The following is a 15,966-nucleotide window of genomic DNA, read 5'->3' as shown; positions in this document are numbered from 1 at the left end:
TCCACCCAGTTTCGAACTGGGGACCTTTCGCGTGTTAGGCGAACGTGAAAACCACTACACTATGGAAACAGACATGACAGCTTCTTGGACTGTTTGGAACTGGATACATCTTGTAAAGTGGGCTTAATGTTATTGTTGTCTCAAGACAGACCACAGCCTTAAACAAGACACTGTTTCCACCCAGTTTCGAACTGGGGACCTTTCGCGTGTAAAGCGAACGTGATAACCACTACACTATGGAAACATACAATACTTATCTTGCTCCATTTGGAACTGGAGAGCTCAAGACAGGATGGGGACCTTTCGCGTGTGAGGCGAACGTGATAACCACTACACTATGGAAACAGACAACACTGGACCTTGCTCCGTTTGGAAGTGGAGATACCTTGTAAAGTGGGCTTTATGTGAGACTTGGTCTGAAGACAGACCACAGCCTTAAACAAGACATTGTTTCCACCCAGTTTCGAACTGGGGACCTTTCGCGTGATAGGCGAACGTGATAACCACTACACTATGGAAACAAACATGACAGCGTCTTGGACTGTTTGGAACTGGATATATCTTGTAAAGTGGGCTAAATGTGATTGATGTCTCAAGACAGACCACAGCCTTAAACAAGACATTGTTTCCACCCAGTTTCGAACTGGGGACCTTTCGCGTGTGAGGCGAACGTGATAACCACTACACTATGGAAACAGACAACACTGGACCTTGCTCCGTTTGGAAGTGGAGATACCTTGTGAAGTGGGCTTTATGTGAGACTTGGTCTGAAGACAGACCACAGCCTTAAACAAGACATTGTTTCCACCCAGTTTCGAACTGGGGACCTTTCGCGTGTTAGGCGAACGTGATAACCACTACACTATGGAAACAGACAACACTGAACCTTGCTCCGTTTGGAAGTGGAGATACCTTGTAAAGTGGGCTTTATGTGAAACTTGGTCTGAAGACAGACCACAGCCTTAAACAAGAGATTTCTTTCCACCCAGTTTCAAACTGGGGACCTTTCGCGTGTGAGGCGAACGTGATAACCACTACACTATGGAAACAGACAACACTGGACCTTGCTCCGTTTGGAAGTGGAGATACCTTGTGAAGTGGGATTTATGTGAAAATGGTCTGAAGACAGACCACAGCCTTAAACAAGACATTGTTTCCACCCAGTTTCGAACTGGGGACCTTTCGCGTGTTAGAAGAACGTGATAACCACTACACTATGGAAACAGACATGACAGCTTCTTGGACTGTTTGGAACTGGATATATCTTGTAAAGTGGGCTTGATGTGAGACTTGGTCTGAAGACAGACCACAGCCTTAAACAAGACATTGTTTCCACCCAGTTTCGAACTGGGGACCTTTCGCGTGTTAGGCGAACGTGAAAACCACTACACTATGGAAACAGACATGACAGCTTCTTGGACTGTTTGGAACTGGATACATCTTGTAAAGTGGGCTTAATGTTATTGTTGTCTCAAGACAGACCACAGCCTTAAACAAGACACTGTTTCCACCCAGTTTCGAACTGGGGACCTTTCGCGTGTAAAGCGAACGTGATAACCACTACACTATGGAAACATACAATACTTATCTTGCTCCATTTGGAACTGGAGAGCTCAAGACAGGATGGGGACCTTTCGCGTGTGAGGCGAACGTGATAACCACTACACTATGGAAACAGACAACACTGGACCTTGCTCCGTTTGGAAGTGGAGATACCTTGTGAAGTGGGATTTATGTGAAAATGGTCTGAAGACAGACCACAGCCTTAAACAAGACATTGTTTCCACCCAGTTTCGAACTGGGGACCTTTCGCGTGTTAGAAGAACGTGATAACCACTACACTATGGAAACAGACATGACAGCTTCTTGGACTGTTTGGAACTGGATATATCTTGTAAAGTGGGCTTTATGTGAGACTTGGTCTGAAGACAGACCACAGCCTTAAACAAGACATTGTTTCCACCCAGTTTCGAACTGGGGACCTTTCGCGTGTTAGGCGAACGTGAAAACCACTACACTATGGAAACAGACATGACAGCTTCTTGGACTGTTTGGAACTGGATACATCTTGTAAAGTGGGCTTAATGTTATTGTTGTCTCAAGACAGACCACAGCCTTAAACAAGACACTGTTTCCACCCAGTTTCGAACTGGGGACCTTTCGCGTGTAAAGCGAACGTGATAACCACTACACTATGGAAACATACAATACTTATCTTGCTCCATTTGGAACTGGAGAGCTCTTGTAAAGTGGGCTTAATATGATTGGTGTCTCAAGACAGACCACAGCCTTAAACAAGACATTGTTTCCACCCAGTTTCGAACTGGGGACCTTTCGCGTGTGAGGCGAACGTGATAACCACTACACTATGGAAACAGACAACACTGGACCTTGCTCCGTTTGGAAGTGGAGATACCTTGTAAAGTGGGCTTTATGTGAGACTTGGTCTGAAGACAGACCACAGCCTTAAACAAGACATTGTTTCCACCCAGTTTCGAACTGGGGACCTTTCGCGTGATAGGCGAACGTGATAACCACTACACTATGGAAACAGACATGACAGCGTCTTGGACTGTTTGGAACTGGATATATCTTGTAAAGTGGGCTAAATGTGATTGATGTCTCAAGACAGACCACAGCCTTAAACAAGACATTGTTTCCACCCAGTTTCGAACTGGGGACCTTTCGCGTGTGAGGCGAACGTGATAACCACTACACTATGGAAACAGACAACACTGGACCTTGCTCCGTTTGGAAGTGGAGATACCTTGTGAAGTGGGCTTTATGTGAGACTTGGTCTGAAGACAGACCACAGCCTTAAACAAGACATTGTTTCCACCCAGTTTCGAACTGGGGACCTTTCGCGTGTTAGGCGAACGTGATAACCACTACACTATGGAAACAGACAACACTGAACCTTGCTCCGTTTGGAAGTGGAGATACCTTGTAAAGTGGGCTTTATGTGAAACTTGGTCTGAAGACAGACCACAGCCTTAAACAAGAGATTTCTTTCCACCCAGTTTCAAACTGGGGACCTTTCGCGTGTGAGGCGAACGTGATAACCACTACACTATGGAAACAGACAACACTGGACCTTGCTCCGTTTGGAAGTGGAGATACCTTGTAAAGTGGGCTTTATGTGAGACTTGGTCTGAAGACAGACCACAGCCTTAAACAAGACATTGTTTCCACCCAGTTTCGAACTGGGGACCTTTCGCGTGTTAGAAGAACGTGATAACCACTACACTATGGAAACAGACATGACAGCTTCTTGGACTGTTTGGAACTGGATATATCTTGTAAAGTGGGCTTTATGTGAGACTTGGTCTGAAGACAGACCACAGCCTTAAACAAGACATTGTTTCCACCCAGTTTCGAACTGGGGACCTTTCGCGTGTTAGGCGAACGTGATAACCACTACACTATGGAAACAGGCATGACAGCTTCTTGGACTGTTTGGAACTTGATATATCTTGTAAAGTGGGCTTAATGTTATTGTTGTCTCAAGACAGACCACAGCCTTAAATAAGACACTGTTTCCACCCAGTTTCGAACTGGGGACGTTTCGCGTGTGAGGCGAACGTGATAACCACTACACTATGGAAACAGACAACACTGGACCTTGCTCCGTTTGGAAGTGGAGATACCTTGTGAAGTGGGATTTATGTGAAAATGGTCTGAAGACAGACCACAGCCTTAAACAAGACATTGTTTCCACCCAGTTTCGAACTGGGGACCTTTCGCGTGTTAGAAGAACGTGATAACCACTACACTATGGAAACAGACATGACAGCTTCTTGGACTGTTTGGAACTGGATATATCTTGTAAAGTGGGCTTTATGTGAGACTTGGTCTGAAGACAGACCACAGCCTTAAACAAGACATTGTTTCCACCCAGTTTCGAACTGGGGACCTTTCGCGTGTTAGGCGAACGTGAAAACCACTACACTATGGAAACAGACATGACAGCTTCTTGGACTGTTTGGAACTGGATACATCTTGTAAAGTGGGCTTAATGTTATTGTTGTCTCAAGACAGACCACAGCCTTAAACAAGACACTGTTTCCACCCAGTTTCGAACTGGGGACCTTTCGCGTGTAAAGCGAACGTGATAACCACTACACTATGGAAACATACAATACTTATCTTGCTCCATTTGGAACTGGAGAGCTCTTGTAAAGTGGGCTTAATATGATTGGTGTCTCAAGACAGACCACAGCCTTAAACAAGACATTGTTTCCACCCAGTTTCGAACTGGGGACCTTTCGCGTGTGAGGCGAACGTGATAACCACTACACTATGGAAACAGACAACAATGGACCTTGCTCCGTTTGGAAGTGGAGATACCTTGTGAAGTGGGCTTTATGGGAAACTTGGTCTGAAGACAGACCACAGCCTTAAACAAGACATTGTTTCCACCCAGTTTCGAACTGGGGACCTTTCGCGTGTTAGGCGAACGTGATAACCACTACACTATGGAAACAGACATGACAGCTTCTTGGACTGTTTGGAACTGGATATATCTTGTAAAGTGGGCTTAATGTGATTGTTGTCTCAAGACAGACCACAGCCTTAAACAAGAGATTGTTTCCACCCAGTTTGGAACTGGGGACCTTTCGCGTGTGAGGCGAACGTGATAACCACTACACTATGGAAACAGACAACACTGGACCTTGCTCCGTTTGGAAGTGGAGATACCTTGTAAAGTGGGCTTTATGTGAGACTTGGTCTGAAGACAGACCACAGCCTTAAACAAGACATTGTTTCCACCCAGTTTCGAACTGGGGACCTTTCGCGTGTTAGGCGAACGTGATAACCACTACACTATGGAAACAGACATGACAGCTTCTTGGACTGTTTGGTACTGGATATATCTTTTAAAGTGGGCTTAATGTTATTGTTGTCTCAAGACAGACCACAGCCTTAAACAAGACACTGTTTCCACCCAGTTTCGAACTGGGGACCTTTCGCGTGTGAGGCGAACGTGATAACCACTACACTATGGAAACAGACAACACTGGACCTTGCTCCTTTGGAAGTGGAGATACCTTGTGAAGTGGGCTTTATGTGAGACTTGGTCTGAAGACAGACCACAGCCTTAAACAAGACATTGTTTCCACCCAGTTTCGAACTGGGGACCTTTCGCGTGTTAGGCGAACGTGATAACCACTACACTATGGAAACAGACATGACAGCGTCTTGGACTGTTTGGAACTGGATATATCTTGTAAAGTGGGCTAAATGTGATTGATGTCTCAAGACAGACCACAGCCTTAAACAAGACATTGTTTCCACCCAGTTTCGAACTGGGGACCTTTCGCGTGTGAGGCGAACGTGATAACCACTACACTATGGAAACAGACAACACTGGACCTTGCTCCGTTTGGAAGTGGAGATACCTTGTGAAGTGGGCTTTATGTGAGACTTGGTCTGAAGACAGACCACAGCCTTAAACAAGACATTGTTTCCACCCAGTTTCGAACTGGGGACCTTTCGCGTGTTAGGCGAACGTGATAACCACTACACTATGGAAACAGACAACACTGAACCTTGCTCCGTTTGGAAGTGGAGATAACTTGTAAAGTGGGCTTTATGTGAAACTTGGTCTGAAGACAGACCACAGCCTTAAACAAGAGATTTCTTTCCACCCAGTTTCAAACTGGGGACCTTTCGCGTGTGAGGCGAACGTGATAACCACTACACTATGGAAACAGACAACACTGGACCTTGCTCCGTTTGGAAGTGGAGATACCTTGTAAAGTGGGCTTTATGTGAGACTTGGTCTGAAGACAGACCACAGCCTTAAACAAGACATTGTTTCCACCCAGTTTCGAACTGGGGACCTTTCGCGTGTTAGAAGAACGTGATAACCACTACACTATGGAAACAGACATGACAGCTTCTTGGACTGTTTGGAACTGGATATATCTTGTAAAGTGGGCTTTATGTGAGACTTGGTCTGAAGACAGACCACAGCCTTAAACAAGACATTGTTTCCACCCAGTTTCGAACTGGGGACCTTTCGCGTGTTAGGCGAACGTGATAACCACTACACTATGGAAACAGACATGACAGCTTCTTGGACTGTTTGGAACTGGATATATCTTGTAAAGTGGGCTTAATGTTATTGTTGTCTCAAGACAGACCACAGCCTTAAACAAGACACTGTTTCCACCCAGTTTCGAACTGGGGACCTTTCGCGTGTGAGGCGAACGTGATAACCACTACACTATGGAAAAAGACAACACTGGACCTTGCTCCCTTTGGAAGTGGAGATACCTTGTGAAGTGGGATTTATGTGAAACTTGGTCTGAAGACAGACCACAGCCTTAAACACTACATTGTTTCCACCCAGTTTCGAACTGGGGACCTTTCGCATGTTAGGCGAACGTGATAACCACTACACTATGGAAACAGACATGACAGCTTCTTGGACTGTTTGGAACTGGATATATCTTGTAAAGTGGGCTTAATGTTATTGTTGTCTCAAGACAGACCACAGCCTTAAACAAGACACTGTTTCCACCCAGTTTCGAACTGGGGACCTTTCGCGTGTGAGGCGAACGTGATAACCACTACACTATGGAAACAGACAACACTGGACCTTGCTCCGTTTGGAAGTGGAGATACCTTGTGAAGTGGGATTTATGTGAAACTTGGTCTGAAGACAGACCACAGCCTTAAACAAGACATTGTTTCCACCCAGTTTCGAACTGGGGACCTTTCGCGTGTGAGGCGAACGTGATAACCACTACATTATGGAAACAGACAACACTGGACCTTGCTCCGTTTGGAAGTGGAGATACCTTGTGAAGTGGGCTTTATGTGAAACTTGGTCTGAAGACAGACCACAGCCTTAAACAAGACATTGTTTCCACCCAGTTTCGAACTGGGGACCTTTCGCGTGTAAAGCGAACGTGATAACCACTACACTATGGAAACAGACATGACAGCGTCTTGGACTGTTTGGAACTGGATATATCTTGTAAAGTGGGCTAAATGTGATGGATGTCTCAAGACAGACCACAGCCTTAAACAAGACATTGTTTCCACCCAGTTTCGAACTGGGGACCTTTCGCGTGTGAGGCGAACGTGATAACCACTACACTATGGAAACAGACAACACTGGACCTTGCTCCGTTTGGAAGTGGAGATACCTTGTGAAGTGGGCTTTATGTGAGACTTGGTCTGAAGACAGACCACAGCCTTAAACAAGACATTGTTTCCACCCAGTTTCGAACTGGGGACCTTTCGCGTGTTAGGCGAACGTGATAACCACTACACTATGGAAACAGACAACACTGAACCTTGCTCCGTTTGGAAGTGGAGATAACTTGTAAAGTGGGCTTTATGTGAAACTTGGTCTGAAGACAGACCACAGCCTTAAACAAGAGATTTCTTTCCACCCAGTTTCAAACTGGGGACCTTTCGCGTGTGAGGCGAACGTGATAACCACTACACTATGGAAACAGACAACACTGGACCTTGCTCCGTTTGGAAGTGGAGATACCTTGTAAAGTGGGCTTTATGTGAGACTTGGTCTGAAGACAGACCACAGCCTTAAACAAGACATTGTTTCCACCCAGTTTCGAACTGGGGACCTTTCGCGTGTTAGAAGAAGGTGATAACCACTACACTATGGAAACAGACATGACAGCTTCTTGGACTGTTTGGAACTGGATATATCTTGTAAAGTGGGCTTTATGTGAGACTTGGTCTGAAGACAGACCACAGCCTTAAACAAGACATTGTTTCCACCCAGTTTCGAACTGGGGACCTTTCGCGTGTTAGGCGAACGTGATAACCACTACACTATGGAAACAGACATGACAGCTTCTTGGACTGTTTGGAACTGGATATATCTTGTAAAGTGGGCTTAATGTTATTGTTGTCTCAAGACAGACCACAGCCTTAAACAAGACAGTGTTTCCACCCAGTTTCGAACTGGGGACCTTTCGCGTGTGAGGCGAACGTGATAACCACTACACTATGGAAAAAGACAACACTGGACCTTGCTCCCTTTGGAAGTGGAGATACCTTGTGAAGTGGGATTTATGTGAAACTTGGTCTGAAGACAGACCACAGCCTTAAACACTACATTGTTTCCACCCAGTTTCGAACTGGGGACCTTTCGCATGTTAGGCGAACGTGATAACCACTACACTATGGAAACAGACATGACAGCTTCTTGGACTGTTTGGAACTGGATATATCTTGTAAAGTGGGCTTAATGTTATTGTTGTCTCAAGACAGACCACAGCCTTAAACAAGACACTGTTTCCACCCAGTTTCGAACTGGGGACCTTTCGCGTGTTCGCGTGTGATAACCACTACACTATGGAAACAGACAACACTGGACCTTGCTCCGTTTGGAAGTGGAGATACCTTGTGAAGTGGGATTTATGTGAAACTTGGTCTGAAGACAGACCACAGCCTTAAACAAGACATTGTTTCCACCCAGTTTCGAACTGGGGACCTTTCGTGTGTGAGGCGAACGTGATAACCACTACATTATGGAAACAGACAACACTGGACCTTGCTCCGTTTGGAAGTGGAGATACCTTGTGAAGTGGGCTTTATGTGAAACTTGGTCTGAAGACAGACCACAGCCTTAAACAAGACATTGTTTCCACCCAGTTTCGAACTGGGGACCTTTCGCGTGTAAAGCGAACGTGATAACCACTACACTATGGAAACATACAATACTTTTCTTGCTCCATTTGGAACTGGAGAGCTCTTGTAAAGTGGGCTTAATATGATTGGTGTCTCAAGACAGACCACAGCCTTAAACAAGACATTGTTTCCACCCAGTTTCGAACTGGGGACCTTTCGCGTGTGAGGCGAACGTGATAACCACTACACTATGGAAACAGACAACAATGGACCTTGCTCCGTTTGGAAGTGGAGATACCTTGTGAAGTGGGCTTTATGGGAAACTTGGTCTAAAGACAGACCACAGCCTTAAACAAGACATTGTTTCCACCCAGTTTCGAACTGGGGACCTTTCGCGTGTTAGGCGAACGTGATAACCACTACACTATGGAAACAGACATGACAGCTTCTTGGACTGTTTGGAACTGGATATATCTTGTAAAGTGGGCTTAATGTGATTGTTGTCTCAAGACAGACCACAGCCTTAAACAAGAGATTGTTTCCACCCAGTTTCGAACTGGGGACCTTTCGCGTGTGAGGCGAACGTGATAACCACTACACTATGGAAACAGACAACACTGGACCTTGCTCCGTTTGGAAGTGGAGATACCTTGTAAAGTGGGCTTTATGTGAGACTTGGTCTGAAGACAGACCACAGCCTTAAACAAGACATTGTTTCCACCCAGTTTCGAACTGGGGACCTTTCGCGTGTTAGGCGAACGTGATAACCACTACACTATGGAAACAGACATGACAGCTTCTTGGACTGTTTGGTACTGGATATATCTTTTAAAGTGGGCTTAATGTTATTGTTGTCTCAAGACAGACCACAGCCTTAAACAAGACACTGTTTCCACCCAGTTTCGAACTGGGGACCTTTCGCGTGTGAGGCGAACGTGATAACCACTACACTATGGAAACAGACAACACTGGACCTTGCTCCTTTGGAAGTGGAGATACCTTGTGAAGTGGGCTTTATGTGAGACTTGGTCTGAAGACAGACCACAGCCTTAAACAAGACATTGTTTCCACCCAGTTTCGAACTGGGGACCTTTCGCGTGTTAGGCGAACGTGATAACCACTACACTATGGAAACAGACATGACAGCGTCTTGGACTGTTTGGAACTGGATATATCTTGTAAAGTGGGCTAAATGTGATTGATGTCTCAAGACAGACCACAGCCTTAAACAAGACATTGTTTCCACCCAGTTTCGAACTGGGGACCTTTCGCGTGTGAGGCGAACGTGATAACCACTACACTATGGAAACAGACAACACTGGACCTTGCTCCGTTTGGAAGTGGAGATACCTTGTGAAGTGGGCTTTATGTGAGACTTGGTCTGAAGACAGACCACAGCCTTAAACAAGACATTGTTTCCACCCAGTTTCGAACTGGGGACCTTTCGCGTGTTAGGCGAACGTGATAACCACTACACTATGGAAACAGACAACACTGAACCTTGCTCCGTTTGGAAGTGGAGATACCTTGTAAAGTGGGCTTTATGTGAAACTTGGTCTGAAGACAGACCACAGCCTTAAACAAGAGATTTCTTTCCACCCAGTTTCAAACTGGGGACCTTTCGCGTGTGAGGCGAACGTGATAACCACTACACTATGGAAACAGACAACACTGGACCTTGCTCCGTTTGGAAGTGGAGATACCTTGTAAAGTGGGCTTTATGTGAGACTTGGTCTGAAGACAGACCACAGCCTTAAACAAGACATTGTTTCCACCCAGTTTCGAACTGGGGACCTTTCGCGTGTTAGAAGAACGTGATAACCACTACACTATGGAAACAGACATGACAGCTTCTTGGACTGTTTGGAACTGGATATATCTTGTAAAGTGGGCTTTATGTGAGACTTGGTCTGAAGACAGACCACAGCCTTAAACAAGACATTGTTTCCACCCAGTTTCGAACTGGGGACCTTTCGCGTGTTAGGCGAACGTGATAACCACTACACTATGGAAACAGACATGACAGCTTCTTGGACTGTTTGGAACTGGATATATCTTGTAAAGTGGGCTTAATGTTATTGTTGTCTCAAGACAGACCACAGCCTTAAACAAGACACTGTTTCCACCCAGTTTCGAACTGGGGACCTTTCGCGTGTGAGGCGAACGTGATAACCACTACACTATGGAAACAGACAACAATGGACCTTGCTCCGTTTGGAAGTGGAGATACCTTGTGAAGTGGGCTTTATGGGAAACTTGGTCTGAAGACAGACCACAGCCTTAAACAAGACATTGTTTCCACCCAGTTTCGAACTGGGGACCTTTCGCGTGTTAGGCGAACGTGATAACCACTACACTATGGAAACAGACATGACAGCTTCTTGGACTGTTTGGAACTGGATATATCTTGTAAAGTGGGCTTAATGTGATTGTTGTCTCAAGACAGACCACAGCCTTAAACAAGAGATTGTTTCCACCCAGTTTCGAACTGGGGACCTTTCGCGTGTGAGGCGAACGTGATAACCACTACACTATGGAAACAGACAACACTGGACCTTGCTCCTTTGGAAGTGGAGATACCTTGTAAAGTGGGCTTTATGTGAGACTTGGTCTGAAGACAGACCACAGCCTTAAACAAGACATTGTTTCCACCCAGTTTCGAACTGGGGACCTTTCGCGTGTTAGGCGAACGTGATAACCACTACACTATGGAAACAGACATGACAGCTTCTTGGACTGTTTGGTACTGGATATATCTTTTAAAGTGGGCTTAATGTTATTGTTGTCTCAAGACAGACCACAGCCTTAAACAAGACACTGTTTCCACCCAGTTTCGAACTGGGGACCTTTCGCGTGTGAGGCGAACGTGATAACCACTACACTATGGAAACAGACAACACTGGACCTTGCTCCTTTTGAAGTGGAGATACCTTGTGAAGTGGGCTTTATGTGAGACTTGGTCTGAAGACAGACCACAGCCTTAAACAAGACATTGTTTCCACCCAGTTTCGAACCGGGGACCTTTCGCGTGTTAGGCGAACGTGATAACCACTACACTATGGAAACAGACATGACAGCGTCTTGGACTGTTTGGAACTGGATATATCTTGTAAAGTGGGCTAAATGTGATTGATGTCTCAAGACAGACCACAGCCTTAAACAAGACATTGTTTCCACCCAGTTTCGAACTGGGGACCTTTCGCGTGTGAGGCGAACGTGATAACCACTACACTATGGAAACAGACAACACTGGACCTTGCTCCGTTTGGAAGTGGAGATACCTTGTGAAGTGGGCTTTATGTGAGACTTGGTCTGAAGACAGACCACAGCCTTAAACAAGACATTGTTTCCACCCAGTTTCGAACTGGGGACCTTTCGCGTGTTAGGCGAACGTGATAACCACTACACTATGGAAACAGACAACACTGAACCTTGCTCCGTTTGGAAGTGGAGATACCTTGTAAAGTGGGCTTTATGTGAAACTTGGTCTGAAGACAGACCACAGCCTTAAACAAGAGATTTCTTTCCACCCAGTTTCAAACTGGGGACCTTTCGCGTGTGAGGCGAACGTGATAACCACTACACTATGGAAACAGACAACACTGGACCTTGCTCCGTTTGGAAGTGGAGATACCTTGTAAAGTGGGCTTTATGTGAGACTTGGTCTGAAGACAGACCACAGCCTTAAACAAGACATTGTTTCCACCCAGTTTCGAACTGGGGACCTTTCGCGTGTTAGAAGAACGTGATAACCACTACACTATGGAAACAGACATGACAGCTTCTTGGACTGTTTGGAACTGGATATATCTTGTAAAGTGGGCTTTATGTGAGACTTGGTCTGAAGACAGACCACAGCCTTAAACAAGACATTGTTTCCACCCAGTTTCGAACTGGGGACCTTTCGCGTGTTAGGCGAACGTGATAACCACTACACTATGGAAACAGACATGACAGCTTCTTGGACTGTTTGGAACTGGATATATCTTGTAAAGTGGGCTTAATGTTATTGTTGTCTCAAGACAGACCACAGCCTTAAACAAGACACTGTTTCCACCCAGTTTCGAACTGGGGACCTTTCGCGTGTGAGGCGAACGTGATAACCACTACACTATGGAAACAGACAACAATGGACCTTGCTCCGTTTGGAAGTGGAGATACCTTGTGAAGTGGGCTTTATGGGAAACTTGGTCTGAAGACAGACCACAGCCTTAAACAAGACATTGTTTCCACCCAGTTTCGAACTGGGGACCTTTCGCGTGTTAGGCGAACGTGATAACCACTACACTATGGAAACAGACATGACAGCTTCTTGGACTGTTTGGAACTGGATATATCTTGTAAAGTGGGCTTAATGTGATTGTTGTCTCAAGACAGACCACAGCCTTAAACAAGAGATTGTTTCCACCCAGTTTCGAACTGGGGACCTTTCGCGTGTGAGGCGAACGTGATAACCACTACACTATGGAAACAGACAACACTGGACCTTGCTCCTTTGGAAGTGGAGATACCTTGTGAAGTGGGCTTTATGTGAGACTTGGTCTGAAGACAGACCACAGCCTTAAACAAGACATTGTTTCCACCCAGTTTCGAACTGGGGACCTTTCGCGTGTTAGGCGAACGTGATAACCACTACACTATGGAAACAGACATGACAGCGTCTTGGACTGTTTGGAACTGGATATATCTTGTAAAGTGGGCTAAATGTGATTGATGTCTCAAGACAGACCACAGCCTTAAACAAGACATTGTTTCCACCCAGTTTCGAACTGGGGACCTTTCGCGTGTGAGGCGAACGTGATAACCACTACACTATGGAAACAGACAACACTGGACCTTGCTCCGTTTGGAAGTGGAGATACCTTGTGAAGTGGGCTTTATGTGAGACTTGGTCTGAAGACAGACCACAGCCTTAAACAAGACATTGTTTCCACCCAGTTTCGAACTGGGGATCTTTCGCGTGTTAGGCGAACGTGATAACCACTACACTATGGAAACAGACAACACTGAACCTTGCTCCGTTTGGAAGTGGAGATACCTTGTAAAGTGGGCTTTATGTGAAACTTGGTCTGAAGACAGACCACAGCCTTAAACAAGAGATTTCTTTCCACCCAGTTTCAAACTGGGGACCTTTCGCGTGTGAGGCGAACGTGATAACCACTACACTATGGAAACAGACAACACTGGACCTTGCTCCGTTTGGAAGTGGAGATACCTTGTAAAGTGGGCTTTATGTGAGACTTGGTCTGAAGACAGACCACAGCCTTAAACAAGACATTGTTTCCACCCAGTTTCGAACTGGGGACCTTTCGCGTGTTAGAAGAACGTGATAACCACTACACTATGGAAACAGACATGACAGCTTCTTGGACTGTTTGGAACTGGATATATCTTGTAAAGTGGGCTTTATGTGAGACTTGGTCTGAAGACAGACCACAGCCTTAAACAAGACATTGTTTCCACCCAGTTTCGAACTGGGGACCTTTCGCGTGTTAGGCGAACGTGATAACCACTACACTATGGAAACAGACATGACAGCTTCTTGGACTGTTTGGAACTGGATATATCTTGTAAAGTGGGCTTAATGTTATTGTTGTCTCAAGACAGACCACAGCCTTAAACAAGACACTGTTTCCACCCAGTTTCGAACTGGGGACCTTTCGCGTGTGAGGCGAACGTGATAACCACTACACTATGGAAACAGACAACACTGGACCTTGCTCCCTTTGGAAGTGGAGATACCTTGTGAAGTGGGATTTATGTGAAACTTGGTCTGAAGACAGACCACAGCCTTAAACAAGACATTGTTTCCACCCAGTTTCGAACTGGGGACCTTTCGCGTGTGAGGCGAACGTGATAACCACTACACTATGGAAACAGACAACAATGGACCTTGCTCCGTTTGGAAGTGGAGATACCTTGTGAAGTGGGCTTTATGGGAAACTTGGTCTGAAGACAGACCACAGCCTTAAACAAGACATTGTTTCCACCCAGTTTCGAACTGGGGACCTTTCGCGTGTTAGGCGAACGTGATAACCACTACACTATGGAAACAGACATGACAGCTTCTTGGACTGTTTGGAACTGGATATATCTTGTAAAGTGGGCTTAATGTGATTGTTGTCTCAAGACAGACCACAGCCTTAAACAAGAGATTGTTTCCACCCAGTTTCGAACTGGGGACCTTTCGCGTGTGAGGCGAACGTGATAACCACTACACTATGGAAACAGACAACACTGGACCTTGCTCCGTTTGGAAGTGGAGATACCTTGTAAAGTGGGCTTTATGTGAGACTTGGTCTGAAGACAGACCACAGCCTTAAACAAGACATTGTTTCCACCCAGTTTCGAACTGGGGACCTTTCGCGTGTTAGGCGAACGTGATAACCACTACACTATGGAAACAGACATGACAGCTTCTTGGACTGTTTGGTACTGGATATATCTTTTAAAGTGGGCTTAATGTTATTGTTGTCTCAAGACAGACCACAGCCTTAAACAAGACACTGTTTCCACCCAGTTTCGAACTGGGGACCTTTCGCGTGTGAGGCGAACGTGATAACCACTACACTATGGAAACAGACAACACTGGACCTTGCTCCTTTGGAAGTGGAGATACCTTGTGAAGTGGGCTTTATGTGAGACTTGGTCTGAAGACAGACCACAGCCTTAAACAAGACATTGTTTCCACCCAGTTTCGAACTGGGGACCTTTCGCGTGTTAGGCGAACGTGATAACCACTACACTATGGAAACAGACATGACAGCGTCTTGGACTGTTTGGAACTGGATATATCTTGTAAAGTGGGCTAAATGTGATTGATGTCTCAAGACAGACCACAGCCTTAAACAAGACATTGTTTCCACCCAGTTTCGAACTGGGGACCTTTCGCGTGTGAGGCGAACGTGATAACCACTACACTATGGAAACAGACAACACTGGACCTTGCTCCGTTTGGAAGTGGAGATACCTTGTGAAGTGGGCTTTATGTGAGACTTGGTCTGAAGACAGACCACAGCCTTAAACAAGACATTGTTTCCACCCAGTTTCGAACTGGGGACCTTTCGCGTGTTAGGCGAACGTGATAACCACTACACTATGGAAACAGACAACACTGAACCTTGCTCCGTTTGGAAGTGGAGATACCTTGTAAAGTGGGCTTTATGTGAAACTTGGTCTGAAGACAGACCACAGCCTTAAACAAGAGATTTCTTTCCACCCAGTTTCAAACTGGGGACCTTTCGCGTGTGAGGCGAACGTGATAACCACTACACTATGGAAGCAGACAACACTGGACCTTGCTCCGTTTGGAAGTGGAGATACCTTGTAAAGTGGGCTTTATGTGAGACTTGG

The sequence above is a fragment of the Sprattus sprattus genome (genome assembly GCF_963457725.1).
Source record: "Sprattus sprattus genome assembly, chromosome: 12".
In the NCBI taxonomy this organism is placed as follows: Eukaryota; Metazoa; Chordata; class Actinopteri; order Clupeiformes; family Clupeidae; genus Sprattus; species Sprattus sprattus.
This window is presented reverse-complemented; position numbering follows the sequence as displayed.